Source organism: Diceros bicornis, chromosome 2 (assembly GCF_020826845.1).
Source record: "Diceros bicornis minor isolate mBicDic1 chromosome 2, mDicBic1.mat.cur, whole genome shotgun sequence".
Classification (NCBI taxonomy): Eukaryota; Metazoa; Chordata; class Mammalia; order Perissodactyla; family Rhinocerotidae; genus Diceros; species Diceros bicornis.
The window spans coordinates 56,577,935-56,597,810 of NC_080741.1; the positions used below are offsets into that span (position 1 = coordinate 56,577,935).

The window sequence follows — 19,876 nt, forward strand, 5'->3', positions numbered from 1 at the left end:
ACTGCCTTGGGGGAAGTTTTCTTTTAATGGCATGCATAATAGTCTGACAATTGCCCACAAGGTGGCACCAAACTCATGCCCAGAAGACAACCAAGGGAAAATTTTTTTTTAATCATAAAGAAGTTCCAAATATTCAACGAACAGTTCCTTTATAACTTATCCTCAACAAGGAGCCAGATTTATAGGTATTAGCTTCCCCTTCTCCCTATATGATAAACTCCGTAAGTTAAAACCTATTGCCGCCTACAAGAAAACTTTAAAAGTAGACAGACTTTCTCTCAAGATAGACCTGTTCTACTTCTGTGCAGAGTTTTCAAGAGGAAAAAAAAAGTATATAAGTCCTAAAAATAAATGTCCCACTTCTTGGGGGAAAAAAATCCTGAAACTAATTTAACACACTGAATGGTACCCAGAAGTTAATCATTCTTTCCTTTGTTTTAAATTTTATTTGATTGAGCTTAGATGTTCTGCTGTAAATCTTTAAAGAACTGAATGTTATTTAAAAGTTGAAACAGATTTGCAATTAATACTTAATGTAACAGGTCATGGTTATTTTAAAAGGATGAGCCTATTATTGGAGACCTTCTCCTTCCTATCCGCTCCAGCCTCTTCCATCTTACAAAGGCTGTTCTAAGGTGAACTGGTCCAGACTGGCATAGAGCTCTGGGAACCCATAATGAAAGTCATTCTGGGAACAGACACAATGCATCACTGTTGGGTTAGGGGATATTTCTGCCAATTAAAAATAGAGCACACTGGGCCTGAACCCCTGGGAGCCAAGCCTTCCATTTTGATAAAGCAGAGGTTGTGCAGAGCAATACAATCCTCAAAGGACCCAGCTTCCTGTTAGCATGAGGAGGGAGAGCTACCTGTTAGGAAGAGAAGTTTATTTGTTCCTATTTGCAACATCTACCACAGATAAGAGTGACTATCTATGATAGGCTCGTGTCATGAATTCATCAACCTTTTAGGAGAAAAAGCTAAAAGAAAAGAACAAAGTAGATGAATCCCTTTCTGAGACTACCAGGCTACCTGTCACCAAGCATCATCCCACTGGACATGCCTAAGAAGTTTCTCTAATCCTGTTAGCAATCCTGAGTCATTTGTTCAGCCTCTAGAATATTGCTCCACCAAGGAAACACCCTTAATTACAACTCTTGACTTCTAATTATTTGTGATTCTCGAAAACACAAGGTAAACCTCCTGTTCACTTATTTCTGTCTCCTAAGCTAGGCATCACACCCTCCTGGACCACATGCAAGTAGTTTGAGATCTCAGGGACAAGGCACTTACTAGGCAGACACTCCCACAGGCTGGCTGGAGAGGCAGGGAAACAAAGGGAAGCAAGGCTGTGGTCGCATTAACAATGATCTTAGAGCTTGCTCATTTGTCACTCTGCATTCTGCAAACCTGCAGTGCTGACCCTGCGGCCCTGCCTCTACCTCCACCTGAGGAACACAGAACTCCAGTTTCTCAGAGACGCAACTCTCTTCCAAGCAGTCTGAGCTCAGGGGTACCTGGCAGACATTTTAGCTTAAATGTCCCAGACCATTTAAAAAATGCTCCACAAGCTCTTTCTTACCCTGATTTTTAAACCAACAATATTACTTACTGACATCACAGAATTTAGAACAAATTCATACAATAAAATACCGTAACCACCAAAGCATGTATCACCTCTCTTTATTCACTAAGCAATGCAAGAACTGTAAGACTTTAACAAGGGAATGGCATGATGGAGTTTCAGCGTTGGAATCCATAATAATAAATATCCCTAGTGATGCAGCTTTTGATTAAAATAGGTAGGAAACTACCATTCATCAGACATTTTCCATGTGCCAGCTACTGTGCTAAGCACGTGTCAATTTCCATTTAAAAATTGATTTCATAACTGCAAGCTTCCAAAGAATCCATGGCAAATCCTTGAGCATGCCCCTCTGTAGCATTCAACACACATTCACCACCAGGCTGCATCAAGCACCATGATGGAAACAGAGATGAAGCAGTCCTCATCCCTACTATCAGAGAACTCACTCTCTGGCAGGGGTGAAAAACTGTCACAAGGCATCTGCAGGGTACGTGTCAGTTACTGCCCAGGAGGGAGTGATTACTCATCCGTGTATTCTAGACCCCACCCTTATTAGAACAATCTTTAATTGAAGAAAGAGGAATAAAATGGAATACAAACGAATAGAGTGGAATAGAGAGAAGTCATTAAGAATCTGAGAAATGATTATCTGTGGGATGAGGAAATGATCTCTCATACGAGAATTCTCTTTTAGCTCACCAAGGAAAAATAAATTCTTCAAGAAATGGGGCACTCACTCTAATAAAGTTTAAGCCCCTCAGCCTGTCTCTGTCTGATTTTTCTCTCTGTTCCCATTCAGGCCGCGGGTTGAACATACCCCTTCCTTTTGAACTTTACCACAGTTAAGGACTTGCCAGGCCATACCAAGCTTTCTCACCTTCATACCACGTGCTCCTTTTCCCTCCACCAGGAGCATGCTGATTTGTCCTTAAGGAACCACCTCCTTTGTGCAATCTTCCGAGAGCTCTCTCTCTCTCTTTCTTTCTCACACACACACATGCACACATACACATACCAGGCTGTGTTAGAAGCTCGACAGCTAACATTTCCCCAGTAGACTTAAACTCCATGAGGGAAAGGACTTTGTCCTGCTAATCATTGTCCCCAATGCCTGCAACATAATAAGCATTTAATAAATAATTGTCAAATTAAAGAATTTTAATTTTTAGATAACTTGACTTTCTCCCCAAAAAGACTGTAAAGCTCATAGAGGACTGAAAGCGTCTGGCTTCCAGAAAGTGCACGAGAAATGTGCACCGAATAAATAAATAGCAAACATTAGGCCACAAGACAGAGTTGTCTAAATTAAGTTATTGTTCATTATTGTAAAGTTGATTTTTTTAATCATAAATTTCCTTCCTTCACAAGGTCTTGTCCTCGTTAGCTTTGCAAATTCTGTTGTTTGCATTCAAAAGCCACAATATAAAGCCAGACTGAAGAATTCAATACCAACAAAGAAAAGATTACTTATTTCAATAATCCTATCTTGAAATTTAACATTCTTTTTTCCCCAGAGAATACACTACATGATCCATGGCTCCTAACTCAGCTCTGCTGTGTTACTAGGACTTATCAGAGTAAACAGGCAGAGAGAGGCAAATGGATATTTCAAATATCACGTAAAACAAAATATCCTTTTACATTTGTAAAATAAATATGATTTCATTGCTCATATCTCCTGGATAAAGTGGCAAGAAGAAAAAGCAAAGAAAACAAACGTAAGAAAAGGACCCAAGGCTTCTCAGAATGTCTAATAACCTAGGTAATGCCAGCCACTTGAGCCCTGGAGCACAATCAGGCCTCTACTGCCCAGGCAAGAGCCTTCCCTCCTCCTCCTTCTCTTCCTCCTCCTCTTCTTCTTCTCCACCTTCCCTGATTAGCACACTGAAGGAGCATGGCAGCAACACAACTTCCTGTGGTCTATTGAACACAAAGCTCACAATTACTGTAGCCAAGTGCCCTAACGTCTGCCTCCAACAAACGCCTGCACCAGCGCTCAGAATGAAGAGCCATTGCTCTCCCCTCCACTCCCCCGCCCCACCCCCTCCACACCAAAACCTCAAGAAGTGACCATGAAAAAATACCACCCTTTAATAAAAGGTAGACCCTGACACCAATATATGGTGCATTTGCTATGAAGATGGACTTAAGTTATTCCCTCAGTAGTTTTTTCTGTTATCAAGCACCCCATCACAGCATTCAGTCCAAGCAAATAAGAAATTAGAATTGGAGCATTTTCACTAATGGAACATCAGTTGATTCCATCGAGCCCTTGCAATGGTGTGTCATTCACTCAATAATGACTGAGTGCCTACTATGTGCCAAAGGTCATTACACTTTATGTTCTACTCATCTGTTAGGTGTTTCAAGGACAGGGCCATGTATTCCCAGTTCTAAGCACAGTACCTATTATAGAGAAGTGAAGAAATGTACAACAAATCTTCATTGGATGTGTCAGTGAAATCCTTGTGGGATGTGTCAATGAAAAGCAAACATATCAGTTCCCAAAGTGCATGTTCATTCTCATCAAGGCTGGTAATGGCACCAAGCCACACTACAAGGATCTACACTACAGTTTACATTCTCTGAGAACAATGGAGTCTGAGTACAGGTTTGCCTTTAATGTATTTTGTTCAATTATTCATTCAACGGCTTTTATTGAACATCTACTTTACGCCAGCCCCTGGAGATAGAACACTGAAAAAGAGAGGCACAGCCCAACTCTCATGGAGCTTAGAGTCCAGTTGGAAGGGCAAGCATTCAGCCAAACATTACCCAGAAAAGCTGCAGGGGCTATGAAAGTAAAACACAGGTGCTTTGGTTCAACTAAGGCAGGAAAATGGAAACAATCATCTGTATGCTAAAAGAGAAAACAGCACTGGGTTTTCCACTGAGTTTGCAGAGGTGAGGCAAGGTTGTCTACTTCAAAAATAATGAGACATTTATACAAAGAAGACCACGGGCGCTGGAGTGAAAGAGAACAATGATAACAGTAAAGAAAACTGTCCAGAAACTAGCAGCAGGGCTCAGGTGGAAGGTTCTGCAGTGAGCTTACGTGTGAGAGTGGTACAAAGGGCATCAGAGCAGTACTGACTTCCACCATCTTAGATAACCTGTTCTCTACATGCACGCCCACACTTGGGAATCATGATATTACACAGAAGTATAATCTGAAAGCATATATCACAGAGTGTGGAGGGTTTATTAGGTATACGAGGCCCTGAGTGGCCGCTGGGAAGCTGGGAATTCTGCATCATTTCACACCCTGCCTGTTGCCTATGCCAGGCCATGAGGAGAAAGAAAGTGACCTCACACAGCTTTTAAAGTCTCACTCTCTTTATTATTTGGAGACCCACCCCTCACCCCATACAGGGAGGCCAAAATCACCCAAAGGGACATCATCCCAGAGGAGGAATCACTGGGTGATAGGATATGAATATTTTTGAGGCTTTCGATACATTTTATCCATTTCATTTTGGCTTCTTATGTTACTAAAAATCTCTATGGAACAGAATTCAGTGCAACATTTTGAATAAAAAAGATTTACTACATATATTTAAAAAGCTGCCCTTTCGGAATTTGCTAATATATTTTTAGAGACTAAAATGTGGTCTCCATGGCTGTGTCAGTCTTTTTTAAAGTTCAACTTGCTAACTGGAATATTTTAAAAACTGATGTTGGCCAATTTAATGTGATTATTAAAAAATATCCTTAATCTTGTTATATAAGACCATGACAATAAAAAATAACAATAACTTTTCACTGATATTGATTGAAGAGTATTTTAGTCACCCAAACCTTTGTTGAAACATAAGGTCTTTTGATTCTTAAAATGCAGGCCATCTTCTCCTCAAAAAGAATAACAACCATAGTCTTAGTAATTTTGTTATTGAACTTAAATTGTTTTTGCCGTATCTTTATTTTATAAAAACATTTATTCCTTATTTTAAAATAACAGTAAATCATTGATTCAACAATTAAAATTACCTATGTGCTAGACACTCTGCTAATTACTTGGGCCAAAGGAGAAATGAAATTCAGAAACCGCCCTCAAGAAGATGACAATCTAGTAAGAGAGCCAAGCACACAAGCAATTATATTAAATATGTTAATACATGTAAAGAAGTTTTTACAGAGAATATTGAGAAAGGAAAATCTAAGTACATTTGGGAAATTCAGAAAGGGCTTCATAGAGGAGGTACCTCTTGAACTAAAACTTGAAGACATAGAGAGATTGACAGGCACACAGAAAGAAAGGTTGTTCTAGGCAGAGGACACTAACGGTAGTTCACTAAGGACAGCACACACAGAGAGTGTACTGAGAGACGGCACAGACCATGGAGAGGCTTGCCCACCGTGCTGAGGAGTTTGATTTTCTCTTGGGGACAGCACAGAACCCATGAAGATTTATGGAAATGAAAGGACACAATCTAATCTAGGTTTCCTAAAAGAAATAGGATAGACTGGGATAAGATTATAATAAGAGTGAGTAGTCAGAAAATAATAGTCCAGGTGAGAGATTATGCACCCCGAAATAAGACAATAGCAGTAGGAATTAATAGAGAGGTATAATACAAGTGGTATTAAGGAAATTGAAGCTAAGGGATCTAATAATTAACTGGATATTGAAAGCCAGAGAAGATAGAAAAGAAAAAGATAATTCCCAGGTTTCTGGTAAGTAAATTTATAGCTGTGCCATCCTATGCCTAAGGAGTAAAGAGATGGCAGGCATGGATAGGAAAATAATAAGTTCTGGTTGGACACTGTATTGGTCAGACTACATTAGGATAAACTATGGTAACAGACAATCCCCAGATCTCAGTGATTTAAACAACCAAGTCTAAATTCTCACTCATGCTACATGTCTATTGTGTTTCCGGAGGCCTCACTCTGGGGCCCAGGTTGACAGAGGCCCTACCACCTGGAACACTGCTGGATGCAAAAGCAGGAGAAAGGAGTGCTAAAGATTCACACCCCGACAACTAAATACTTCAGGCAAGAAGCAGCACACATCCCTTCCACTCACAATCTATTGGCCAGAAACAGACATATGATTGTGTTTAACTTCAAGGGGACAGAGAAGTTGCAATCCTCCTAGAAGTAGCCCAGAAGTAGAGGAGAACTAGATACCAGTGGTCAACAGTAATGTCCACCAAAGATATGTTAGGTCTGAAGTACCTATGGGACAACAATGGATGTTTGTCTAATGCTCATGAAGTCCTCCACAGTTCAGTCTCAAAGTTCCATACCAGTTGAAGGGACACTGAGCCTATAATTAAGCTCCAAACCCACCCTTCCATACCATCTCTATGATGCCAGGGCTGGGTCTCTGTGAACCCATTTCCATTTTGCCAGCTGCTGTCTATTAGGCTCTGCCTATAGGGGGCGCTAAATGGAAGCTATGAGGGTGGAAGATGGAAGTGGAGCCTGTTCTTTCCCATCTGCTTCCTAAAGGCTTCCTGCTCCTGTGGGCGTGGCCCAGCCATGCTTCTTCAGTCCAGTACCCAAAATTCCTTCCAGTGGCAGTTGTTGAATGTAGTTTGCAGTCTTTCTCAAACCAGCCTCATTGTGCCCCCTCAGAGACCACAGTCCCAGCCTGCCTACTCCTAAGGACCAAAGCCCAGCACCTCTCCCCTCATCTGAGCTCACAGACTCCAACACCAACCAGGAAGTACCACCTCTCAGAGGTCTGGGTACAAGGCCCTCAGTCTCCCTCCTCTGAGCTCAGAAGCCTCAGCACCAGCCATCATCTTGAAGATGTGAGTTTCAGCCCCACTGGGCCCCTCCTCCAAGTTTCTAAATTTTAATAATCTCAATCTTACAAGCGGTAAATGCCCCCCATGGTTGCTACTTCCATGATAAACCTTAGTGTTCTCTTGTTGCCTTTCAGTTCTTCAATATCAAGTTGATAATTTTTAATATTAAATTCTCTCTGTTAAAATAATTGGTGTAGTTTCTTTCTCCTGACTCCAACTAATACAAACAGAGTCCAGCAATTTCAAAATAAATCAAATCCTCTTCTGTGTTTCTTGAGCACTACGAAGTGGACACATAATTTTGAACTTTACTTAAAATCCCAACTGTGCTTTCAAATACTACAGCTGCTCCCAGGTCTGATTCCTCAAAAGTCTCCCCTCCCCCCGAAATCCTTCTACCCTTAGCTTCTCCCCTGGTCTCTTTTGTCTTCCTCCCCAACTCCTTTACTCCTAATTCTCCATCACAAAATCCCCAGAACCAGTCTGACAAAAAGGATGAGCCTCAGAGGGTGGCAGAGCTGAGTCTCGAGTCCAGGGCACTTGGGCTCCTTTCTTCTCACCAGAGGTGACAAATTTAAATGCCCACCCCAAACTGAAAGGAGAAGGCAGGAAACACAGGAGAGAAGCCAGCAAGGCATAAGAACTCTGGGAGTCCAATGTCATCACAGTGAAAGTACAGTATTGCAACTACATGCATCCTCAGAGTCAGAGAGAAACAGGAAGTTCTGGGGCCAGTGGGGACTGCAAACTGTGTGCCCTGTCTAGACATTAAAGCTTCAGTTTTTCAAGGGAGGTTGAAAAACCAAGACTTTTTTGTGAAATCTCCAGGTTTTTAAACATTGGCTCAATTTTCTTTAACACTCTATGCAGGTTAAATGAAACTTGCCCAACCCTGCCTGCATGTCCTGTTTGCTACCACTGCCCTATGTTAGCCCCAAATGCATTCAATATATTCCATTTTCTTGGTGAAGATTTGATGATTAAAACTGTTTATTTTTTAATAGTTACCTGCAAAGCTCTAAACTATAACAGCAAACCAAAAATAAGATTCTTTCCCTTGCCATTGTTCCAAGTTACCAAAATGAAAGAAAGAAAGCGAGAAAGAGTTGAATAACAGAAAATACTTCTTGATTTAAATCCTCACGAAATCTGGGATTCAACTTTAAAAAAATTAACAGAAGAAAATAGCTCTCTAAATCAAAGCTTTTCAAGTTTGTTTTAGAAGAAGGTGGTAGTGCTACATTACTTTTTAAGTAATATTTACAGAACACTTTGTTCTAGAGTTCTAAATGACACAAATAGAGTAGGCCTGGTATACACATGCCAAAATGGTGACAATGAAATTAGGGCTTGATCCGTTGGTAAATTACCCTCTGTTCATCTCACCAACACCTAAGGCTCCGAAACGGAAAAAGTGTCATTTGAATAAGTCGACTATTTGGGTACACATAAGGGCACACACCCACTTACCTCCCAAATCCCCCGTGTACAATTACCCAGTCTGCAAGAGAAAGACACACTGGCTCTATAATTACCAGATGTGAACTAAAAAATCATGCCCTTTTAAAAGCTTAGCTCTAGTTCCCAGCTACACTTTAGCAGCCTCAGAGCAAACTCCAAAGCAGAATGATGTCTGCTGCCTGGAACTTTTAACAGCACAGAACAACCTGAAATCCACCTGCTGGGGGACAGAGCAATGTCGGTAATGCTAGAGTTGGGTGTGGGGGGGCGTGGAGAGAAGGGTTAACAACTTATTCGTTATTCCAACATGTTCCTGTGTGTAATTAATACAGAAGGGAAAAATTACAATTTCCCACAGCCAACTTAATTTGCTTTGCCTCCACGAATGCTTAATGTCAACTACAACAAGAACTAGCCTATCTAAAACCCACAACCTCACTCTCCAAGAACCAGAAGAGTATTAGAAGGCCTCTGCAGAGTTCATACGGTTGGCACAAAGGCCATGCCCTAAAGAATCCTTGGAGACCTATTGTTTCTTCAGTCCATTGATTCTTGCTTGACACAAAATTCTAACTAACCTGTATGATTTTTTTTTTTAATTTTTTGTTTATTGCAGTAACATTGGTTTATAACATTGTAAAAATTTCAGGTGTACATCATTGTACTTCTATTTCTGCATAGATTACATCATGTTCACCACCAAAATTCTAATTACAACCCATCACCACACACATGTACCGAATTATCCCTTTCACCCTCATCCCTCCCCCCTTCCCCTCTGGTAACCACCATTCCAATCTCTGTCCCTATGTGTTTGTTTATTGTTGTTATTATCTACTACTTAATGAAGGAAATCATGCGGTATTTGACCTTCTCCCTCTGACTTATTTCACTTTGCATTATACCCTCAATGTCCATCCATGATGTCACAAATGGCTGGATTTCATCGTTTCTTATGGCTGAGTAGTATTCCATTGTGTATATATACCACATCTTCTTTATCCATTCATCCCTTGATGGGCACTTAGGTTGCTTCCAAGTCTTGGCTATTGTGAATAACGCTGCAATGAACACATGGGTGCATGTACCTTTACAAATTGGTGTTTTCAAGTTCTTTGGATAAATACCCAGCAGTGGGATGGCTGGATCATATGGTAGTTCTATCCTTGATTTTTTGAGGAATCTCCATACTGTTTTCCATAGTGGCTGGACCAGTTTGCACTCCCACCAGCAGTGTATGAGAGTTCCCTTCTCTCCACATCCTCTCCAACACATGTTGTTTCCTGTCTTGTTAATTACAGCCATTCTGACGGGCGTCAGGTGATGTCTCATTGTAGTTTTGATTTGCATTTCCCTGATAGTTAATGATTTTGAACATCTTTTCATGTGTCTGTTGGCCATCTGTATATCTTCTTTTAACCTGTATGATTTTAAAGTTCACAGATCAGACTCAGGAAATTTCAGTACAAAGACAAATCAAAGGCACTTAGAAAAGAAAAGGACATATATATTGTGAAATGCCAGAGCGCATGGTGGAGACACCGAATGCTGAAGAGAAAGGGAGATGTGTTAATGAAATGAAGAGGAGTGCATGAGCCCATTGCTCAGAGTGGGCCCTAAAGAGACAGTGCTGCTTGTTGAAAGGCTAGAAGAGCCTAGAGCCGAGTAAAAGAAGAGAGGACAGAAATAGACAGTATGCTGGGATCAATAGGAAAGAAACCAATTTGAAATAGCCCAGAGGGGCAAAAATACCATGATTCTCATAGCTGTTAGAGTAGCATCTGATGTTTACTGTGAACTTAGGCATGCAGGCTTGGTGCCAAGTGCTTCAATTGCTTTCTCTTATTCAACCCTCTCAGCAACTCTGAAAGATGGGTACTATGTCCATATTATAGATGAGGCTACAGAGGCTTAGAGAGTTCAAGCCCAAGGTCACCTAGCTAGGAAAGGGCATAGCCAGAATTGAATTGCAGATCTGCCTAGTTCCAAAGCCCGTCCTGGGGAGGAGAAGAGGGAGAGGCAAAGGAAGAAAAGAAAAAGCATGATACTATTTAATGATGCAAGGTACCCACCATGCCCCTGACTCTCTGGGCTCTGCATCCACCACTTCCCTACATCTCTCTAGCACAGCATCTGGCCCACGGTCTGTGCTTTCTGTATCTAATAAATGAGTGCATGATTCTTTCCAAAGGACAATCCTATAATGTAGGTATTGATGTCCCTGTTTAACAGTTGAAGAAACAGAGCAACTCTTTGAAGCATTTCTTCTAAAAAAGCAGAAAAAGACTTTCCTGGTAAAAGATAAAACCAGGGGTTATTTTGACAGGCCAAATGACTGCCCTTGTCAAAACAACTGACAGAATACTGGGAAGGAAAATAAAGCAGAACTACTAGGGAATGTAAAATAGACATCTTGTACTATTTCTTTTTCTTTAATATTTGAGATAACATAACTTGCAGTAAGATCAGCAAAGGAAACAGCTGTTTTTGCAACAAAATTTTATTTATAGACCATACCCCTGAAAAGTTTACCTAAGACAAACATACAGAGCGTCATCACTTGAAAGACAGAAAAGAGAGAGAGATTGAGACAGGGACAGAGAGAGAGAGACAGAAAAGAAAACTGAAAACTAGGCAGCTCATTACGCGTTCTCTTCCAAATCCTGCAGAATCGCACTTGAAGTGACAGATGTGAAGAGGAAGGAGGTTCACACCCAGAAAGGCAGAAGAATTATTTTGAGGAGGTTTGTTAGAGGAGGTGGCAGAGTGCCTGGAGAACTAGTGCACAGATGTAGCTCTGGCATGTGTATTTCTTCATTCATTCATTCATTCATTCATACATGCATGTATGCAACAAACATTTACAAGCCTCTCCTCTGAGCCTGACTCATCAACAGAAGCTGGAGATACTGTGGGGAACCAGACATAGTCCCTGCCCTTAAGAAGCTCACCATCTGCTAGAACATTTCAGGCAAATAATAAGTCAATTAATACTCCAAGAGCCAAAAATCCCAGGGATTCTAGAAACTCAGCCTGGGGGGAGAAGGAGTTGAAGAAGTCTTCTTGGAGGTGACATGTGAGTCCCGACGTAGGGGATAACCAAGGAAAGAAGTGGAAAGAGGGTTGGAGAGGTTATCAGGGATGGGGCTTTGCATGACATGGCAAGAGCTTTATATTTTATCCTGAAGGGAATGGAAAGCCATTCAATGTTTCATTATCAGGGGTATTACACATCCAGATTGGCAATAAAAAATAAAAATTTGGAGACAATATGGACAACAGATTGGACAGAGGTTTACACTGGAGGCAAGGAAGTAAGTTAAGAGAGCACTGTAACTGTTTAAGCTATAAATATTGAAACCTAAACTAGGTAGGGATGGGAGAATGAAAAGGAGGGAACTGAGCCAACAGACACTTCGGGGAGAGAATCAATAGGAATTTAGGACCAATTTGGATCAGGGTTATGAAGAGGAAAAACGGACTCAAGGATGGCCTCAAAGTGTGTGGTTTGGTTGTGTTGGGTATGGGATGTTGGAAACATTTCCTAAGAAAGGGACACACGATAAGATTGGGGGTAGGTGGCAAGTTCAGACTTGGACATGTTGAATTTAAAGTGTCTTTGTCTCGTGAGAGCTCCTAGATGTCTGTGTCTCTATATCACACTCACTGTATTAGTTATCTATTGCTACATGACATTAGCACAAATTTAGCAGCTTCAAGCAACACATATTTATTTCATACCTTCTGTGGGTCAGGAGTCCAGGTATGACTAAGCTGGTTCTTCTGCAAGGCTGCAATCAACATGTCAGCCAGGGCAGGGTTCTCATCTCAAGCTCAGCTGGGGAAGACTCCATTTCTTAGCTCGTGTGATTGCTGGCAGCATTCAGTTCATTGCAGAATGCCAGACTGAGGGCCTCAGTTTCTTACTGGCTGTTGACTGGAGTCCACCCTGGGCTCCTTGCCACATAGCCCTTTCCATAGGCAACCAACAACATGGAAGCATTCTTCCGTAAAGCGAGCAAGAATGAGCGTCTCCTTGTAATACAGGCATTACAATCTTATGTAACATAATCACATACATGTAATCACATACATACCATCAACTTTGCTGTATTTTATTGATTAGAAGCAAGTCATGGATCTCCACCTTACTCAAAGGCAGAGAATCACAGGGAAGTGTGAATCCAGACGTGGGGATCATGGGGGCCACCTTAGAGTCTATCCACCACACTCATTTTCATTTGTTTTGTTTCGTTTTGTTTTTTCTTTTTGTTTTTCTTGTTTTGTTCACCAAAAGTTGGAAACTCTTGGACCCACTTTCTTACCTCCTATGGCCCCATGGCCTAAGCAACTAGATACTGGTATACAAATATAGATCTACAAGCCATCCATCCCTCTCAATTCAGTTTCCTTCATGAAACCTTCACAAGGAGGCTCTCCTCCCCTACCCCATTCTGGTCTCATAGCACTTTAAATCTAAACTAATGGTTTCCAGAGTTTGAGGGTCAAAAAATTGCATACTCCCCAAAAGAAATAATAATATCTCTCATTTATTAAATGCTTACTATATAATAATAATAATAATAATAATAATAATAATAATAAAGGCTATTTATGACAAACCCACAGCCAACATCATACTCAACAGGGAAAGACTGAACGCCATTCCTCTGAGAACAGGAATGAGGCAGGGCTGCCCACTCTCACCACTCCTGTTCAACATAGTACTGGAGGTTTTGGCCAGAGCAATTAGGCAAGAAAAAGGAATAAAAGGAATCCAAATAGGTAACAAAGAAGTGAAACTGTCACTATTTGCAGATGACATGATTGTATATATAGAAAACCCTAAGGAATCTGTTGGAAAACTATTAGAAACAATCAACAACTACAGCAAAGTTGCAGGGTACAAAATCAATCTACAAAAATCAGTTGCATTTCTGTATGCTAATAATGAACTAACAGAAACAGAGCTCAAAAAGATAATACCATTTACAATTGCATCAAAAAGAATAAAATACCTAGGAATAAATCTTACCAAGGAGGTGAAGGACCTATTCAATGAGAACTACAAGACATTATTGAAAGAAATCCATGATGACACAAAGAAATGGAAAGATATCCCATGCACGTGGATTGGAAGCATAAACATAGTTAAAATGTCTATATTACCTATATTACCTAAAGCAATCTACAGATTCAATGCAATCCCAATCAGAATCCCAATGACATTCTTCACAGAAATAGAAAAAAGAATACTAAAATTTATATGGGGCAATAAAAGACCCCGAAGAGCTAAAGAAATCCTAAGAAAAAAGAACAAAGCAGGAGGCATCACAATCCCTGACTTCAAAACATACTACAAAGCAATAGTAATCAAAACAGCACGGTACTGGTACAAAAACAGACACACAGATCAATGGAACAGAATTGAAAGCCCAGAAATAAAACCACACATATACAGACAGCTAATTTTCGACAAAGGTGCTAAGAACATACAATGGAGAAAGGAAAGTCTCTTCAATAAATGGTGTTGGGAAAACTAGACAGCCACATGCAAAAGAATGAAAGTGGACCATCTGCTATCGCCATTCACAAAAATTAACTCAAAATGGATCAAAGACCTGAAGGTGAGACCTGAAACTATAAAACTCATAGAAGAAAATATAGGCAACACACTATTTGACATTGGTTATTAAGGAATCTTTTCAGATGACATGCCTACCCAGACTAGGGAAACTAAAGAAAAAATAAACAAGTGGGAATTTATCAGATTAAAGAGCTTCATTAATCATAAGACAAATGAAACCAGAATCAAGATGAACAGACAACCAACCAGCTGGGAGAGAATATTTGCAAAACATACATCTGACAAGGGGTTGATCTCCATAATATATAAAGAACTCATACAACTGAACAACAAAAAAACAAACAACCCGATCAAAAAATGGGCAGAGGAAATGAACAGACACTTCTCCAAGGAAGATATACAGATGGCCAATAGGCACATGAAAAGATGTTCAACATCACTAATCATCAGGGAAATGCAAATCAAAACAACACTAAGATACCACCTCACGCCTGTTAGAATGGCTATAATCACCAAGACAAAAAACAACAAGTGTTGGAGAGGATGTGGAGAAACAGGAACCCTCATACACAGCTGGTGGGAATGAAAACTGGTGCAGCCTCTATGGAAAACAGTATGGAGATTCCTCAAAGAATTAAAAATAGAGATGCCCTATGACCCAGCCATCCCACTACTGGGAATCTATCCAACGAACCTGAAATCAACAATCCAAAGAGGCTTATGCACCCCTACGTTCATTGAAGCATTATTCACCATAGCCAAGAAGTGGAAGCAACCTAAGTGTCCCTCGACTGACGACTGGATTAAGAAAATGTGGTATATATATACAATGGAATACTACTCAGCCATAAAAAAAGACAAAATCGTCCCATTTGCAACAACATGGATGGGCCTGGAGCATATTATGTTAAGTGAAATAAGCCAGAAAGAGAAAGACAAACACTGTATGATCTCACTCATATGTGGAATATAAACCAACACATGGACAGAGAAAACTGTACTGTGGTTACCAGGGGCAGTGGGGGTGGGGGGTGGGCACAAGGGGTGAAGGGAGTCATATATATGGTGATGCACAAACAAAAATGCACAACCCAAAATTTCACAATGTTAAAAACCATTAAAACATCAATAAAAAAAAAAAAATACAGCTAAAAAAAAAATTGCATACTCCCCAAAAGAAATAATAATATCTCTCATTTATTAAATGCTTACTATATATCACTCACTATACTGGAAACCACATATGCAATATCTCATATAATCCTTACAGTGATACTAAATTAATTGTAAATATTATTCATATTTTACAGAGGGGAAAACTGAAACACAGAGAGGCTAAGACACTTACCCAAAGTTAGATAGCTAATTAAGTGGCAGGTACTGGGCAGTCAGACTCCAGAGCTCACACTCAAAGCCAGACCAGACACTTAAACATCACTAGTTGCATTTTTAGGATCTTCTGAGTAAGAAAATACAAATAGCCAAAAGCTTCTTTGAGTTCAATAACAGTTTTAAATACATTTGTAGTTATTTTCCCCACAATAGAATCTACAAATATTTGCAAAACACAGTACATACATGTGCAAACATTTATTCTCTCCACAGACAATAAGGATCAGCAACCATTTGCAGAGTCTCACAGCCCTTCCCACATAGCTCCTCAGCTGGGCACTAGTGGCTCCTGTAATGTTCTTTTGGTACTTGGATTATAATCCACATCAGCAGTTCTCAACCAGGGGTGATTCTGCCCTCCAGGGGAAATTTGGCAATGTCTGGAGACATTTTTGACTGTCATGACTAGGGAGGGGGTGCTAGTGGCATCTAGTGGGAAAAGGCCAGGGATGCTGCTAAATCTCTTCTTCAATGCACAGGGCAGCCCCCACAACAAGGAATTTATCCAGCCAAAGTGTCAATAGTGTCAAGCTTGAGAAACTCTGATGTATATAAATATAAAATTTTCTAATTGTTTTGTATGTATTTGTCCTAACTCTCCAAGATAAAACTACATGCCATCAGAGCAGGGACTTCATGAGTTCCTCATCATCCCACCTTTCCCAACCTATGCCTGAATTCCAAACACGGTGAGTGTCCAAGAGATACTTTTTGAATTGAAATTTATTTCAAAGTGGTGGTAGGCTTTATTTCTACAAGAGTTATTTATTCAATGATTAACGCATTCCCTCCAAATTAAGAGCTCCTACTTTGAATTTACTGAAGGCTAATTTACTTCTGGAATTAATACAGCCCTACCCAGAGCAGCCTTTAGCACCTGTATAGTTGAATGAGCAAATAAATCCTTGGTTCAGAAAAATCAGATAAATGAAACAACATGTGAGATTGAGACAAATAGACCCAGAAGCATCATCAAATGCCAAGGACTGAAGGCATTTATTTCCTTATGCCACCGCTCACCCTTAAATGATTGAAAGCCAAGGACACGCAAGCGGACTAGGTTCCAAAAATGATCCTTTTTCTCTTTTTTAAATCACAAATCATTCTGAGGGAAGAGAACATTGCTCTAAGGCATGTCAGAGGTTTTGGTGAATGATAAAAGAGCCTCCATTGTTTGTTAGCACAAGTAGGAGTTGTGTATATATTAAGAGAAGAACACGTTATAATTCTGGGAAGAAGAAGGAGCTGTTATTCTATTTTTCAACATATAGAAATCTAAACCTGTACTCCAGACAATGAGTCAAATCACCATCCCAACAAATTTTCTACCAAGTAGGGAAATGCCACGTTGTATATTTCCATGCCTCTGTGACACAATCTCAGAGTATAGTCTGGTTCCTCTTCCCTCTCAGATAAACAAAAAATAAGTCCATTGAATCCCAAAATAACCTAAAGCCTTTGGGACCACACCCACACTGCTGAGAAGGCTCCAAAATTGTTCTATCTGCTCCAGCACTGTACTTTCCACGGGGAGTTGATGAATCAGAGTGGACAGGACCATGCAGTCTCTGAAATTCCACAGGAGCATCTTGATTACACCCAATTAGTCAGGCTATATACAGAAGCCTAGTGAATCAGACAGACTTGCAACCCAGCATAGTCAGCAGGGCTGGAAAACCAAGGCCATTAGCTCCCGCTGTTTCCCATCTCTCAAAGAATCAAATCCAAGCTGGTTGTGAAAGACAATGGCTGCTTTGTACAATCAGCCACAGATTATTTTTAAAGGGGGCATAAGAGATTCAAAGCGGTAGGGAACCCCAAAATCACTAATAGTCACATTTGGAATTCTCTGAAGGTTGTTCTTAGAAACAACAGATCTAACTTCTCAAATATAATTTTCCTTCGCTAATTTGAACATTTCCCCTGAGCTCCCAGAGCACATGCCAAACAGCCTCAGGAAACAGCAGTACAGGTAGGTACCGTGGCCTGGGGTGAAGTGGCCTGGGGGTAAAGTTCATCTGAACATTAGCCTGGTTCTACAGAGGTCAATGAGCCCATGGGGTTAGACCGAGCTGTTGGCTAAGATTGGTTTGGAGTTTGAGTAGGCATCCAGTTGGCGTCTGTCTATACCTCTTCATTCATTCATTCACACCTGAGTCCTCAGCTCAGACCTCAAGATCTACCAGGACCTAGCCGTCTCTTTAGTCATTCCTCTTACACTGGCTGAGCATTTACTCTCACATGTAGGGCCTTTGTTCTGACTTTCTCTTCCTTTCGTGTTGTCTGCCTACCCAGATTCTACACATTCTTCACAACTCAGTAGCCTAAATCAAGCTCCACCTCCTCTAAAAAGCCAACCCTGACCAACATGGTCTCACATTATTCTCTGAATACCCACCATCAGGGCAGCTGTTTGTTGCGCTCCTGTGATGTTCCAGACACCATGCCCAAATCTTTATATAACTGACCTGATTTAAATTTCTTATGCCAGGTACGTATCATTATCCCCACTTTACCAATGAGAAAACTGAAGCTAAGAGAGGAAAAGTAACTTGCCCTAGATCACACTGCTAGTAAATGGTAGAGCTGGAACTCAAGCCCATGTTTGTTTTGGGCAATAAATCAGGGCTCAGCAAACTGTTCTGTAAATGGCCAGACAGTAAATATTTTAGGCTTTGCGGGCCACATATTCTCTGTCACAATCTCTCAACTCTGCCTGCCATTATAGTGTAAAAGTAGCCATAAACTATACATTTAAAAACAAAAAAATCATTCTTAGCCCACCAGTAGTATGAAAACAGGTGGCCAGCAGGCTTGTATGAAACATTCCCCTTTGTAAAGTCAATAGGCTACAAGATCCTTGGCAATGCTCCCCCCACCCCAGTGCACACAGCTCTAGACTTAGCCACAGTAACAGCAATCCCTACTGGGGCTTGTTAGAAGCCAGACTCTGTCTATGTTTCCCAAAGACCTCAGAACAACCCTTCCAGAAGGCAGAGGCCATTACTACTCATTTGAGCAGACGCACTTTGAGAAGTGAGGGAACCTCACAAGGTTACCCTGCTGGTTAGGTGTGGGCTGGGATTTGAACCCAGGCAGTCTGACTCCAGAGCTGCATTTTCTATCTCCAGGCTCTCTATGCCTAAGTTAACTGAAGCTGAAACCGACAGCTCTTCAGTGTGAGTACCCATAATGGAGTCCTGCTCTCCTGGCTGCTTGTTACCCACGTGTCTTTGCAGGAGATATTTATAGGGCCACTGCAGCCCCTGGCCTCCCAACATGGGTCTCACATACAGTGCCGCCTCTCACCGCTTTGAACAGGAGGAAACATTTCAGCTAACTAAAGATCAAGGGTCATTTCAGAAGGCCTGATTTCATATTCCATTGTTAAACTTTAATGAGCCATTACACTCAGTGGAATGAATGATCCAAGCGATCAAATACATCATGTCCCATACCGTAATTTTTTAAAAATCTAAATAAATATTGCAAGCACCAAGGAAATCACTTCCCAGAGCCCCTTTCATTTACAGTCCCCACTCCAAGTGTGCCTGATTCTATTCTGAGGCACCAACCTGCCATATTAAACCACGCCATCCATATAATGTTTCCTCCTCCATAAGACTTCTTCTGCCCTAATTCTGCAAATAATGGGTAAAGACAAGTCCCATGCTGGCTGAGCTGAGCAAAGGGGAAAATGGGCTCTGATTACAAAGGAATAAATTCTTGTTCTCCCTATGGGCTGATATGTCATCTGGTAGAGCGGACATGAGTTTTAGAGCCAGAAAACTAGTTTACTGTTGAAGTGACCTTGAACCTCACTAATCCTCAAGTTCCTCATCAAGAACATGAGAACAAAAATGACTATGGTACAGGTTCTTGATTAAATGAAATAATATTTCTAAAGCGACTGGCCCAAACACTAGTCCCCCATCTCTTTCTTCTTATGTGAGGATTTTATTTTTAAACCACACGTAATAGAATAATTGCTATAGAGACTATTGTTTTAACTTTTATACACATTCTTTTAAACTTCCAAATAGTTATTAGCATTAGGTAAAAGAGGCACTGTGACACATTTAAATTGGAATT

General features: G+C 40.7%; 1 protein-coding gene across 12 annotated transcripts in view; it reads right to left on the reverse strand.

Annotated features, from left to right (window-relative positions):
* The window catches only part of ERC2 (ELKS/RAB6-interacting/CAST family member 2), a 907,015-nt gene that overhangs the window by 785,196 nt on the left and 101,943 nt on the right, over window positions 1-19,876 (reverse strand). The window lies entirely within an intron of this gene.